The 998-nt window shown below is 41.3% G+C and overlaps 1 pseudogene; it reads left to right on the top strand.

Moving 5' to 3' along the window:
• The first annotated feature begins 443 nt into the window (after window positions 1-443).
• On the top strand, window positions 444-795 carry LOC125096175 (gamma-aminobutyric acid receptor-associated protein-like 2; annotated as a pseudogene).
• The last annotated feature ends 203 nt before the right edge of the window (window positions 796-998 follow it).

A 998-nucleotide genomic window follows, 5' to 3' on the forward strand; every position in this document is an offset into this window, starting at 1 on the left:
GGCCCGCATCGGGCTCTCTGCTCAGCGGGGAGCCTGCTTTCTCCTCTCTCTCTCTCTATGCCTGCCTCTCTGCATACTTGTGATCTCTCTCTCTGTTTCAAATAAATAAATAAAATCTTTAAAAAAAAAAGAATTTTTTAATTATCCTCTGGAGAACACCAAAATCAAGGACTATTAAAACATTTTGGTCAAATGGCTAGAATTAGGCAAAAGAGAAGTGGAGCAGAGAACTGACTTTATTCTTCACTATCAAGTCTGCATGTATCTGTGGACCCCAAAGCAGCTGGGAAGCATGAAGGAGCATCTTATCATGGGCTTGATGGGCCTCTCTTTCCTAATTATATAGCATTTATACACACTTTTAAATTTTGAGGTATTTGAACTATAAAGCAAAATACAGTGATTGGTGCACTGAGCTCCACAGCTCCCACACCACAACCACCATGATGTGAACCTTCAAGGAGAACCACTTGCTGGAACACAGATGTGTGGAATCTGCAAATATCTGAGTGAAATATCCCAGCCAGGTTCCAGTGGTTGTGGAAAAAAGTCTCAGGCTCTCAGATGGTTGACACAAACAGAATTATCTGATTCGATCTGACATCATGGTGCCTCAGTTCATGTGGATTGTTAGGAAAAGGATCCAGCTTCCTGCTGAAAAGGAAATCTTCCTGTTGGTGGGTAAGACAGTTCCACAGTTCAACCTAACTACAGGACAGCTTTATGAGAAAGGAATAAGATGAAGACGGATTTTCATGTGTGGCCTGCAGTGGAGAGAACATTTCTGGCTTCTGAGGGCCAACGCTGGGCTAGGTACACTTTTGTGGCTTATGTGTCTTTTGAATAGCTGGGAATTTTCAGTTACCAGACCTTTTCACAGAGACCTAGTAGTGCATTTGGAACTGGATTTATTTCTTGATATATTGGAAGGTATTGTTTCCTCAGATTAGTAAATTATCATACAGAGTTTTATTTTGAGTTTTCCTTTTTGTGCCCTG

The sequence above is a fragment of the Lutra lutra genome, chromosome 3 (genome assembly GCF_902655055.1).
Source record: "Lutra lutra chromosome 3, mLutLut1.2, whole genome shotgun sequence".
Classification (NCBI taxonomy): domain Eukaryota; kingdom Metazoa; phylum Chordata; class Mammalia; order Carnivora; family Mustelidae; genus Lutra; species Lutra lutra.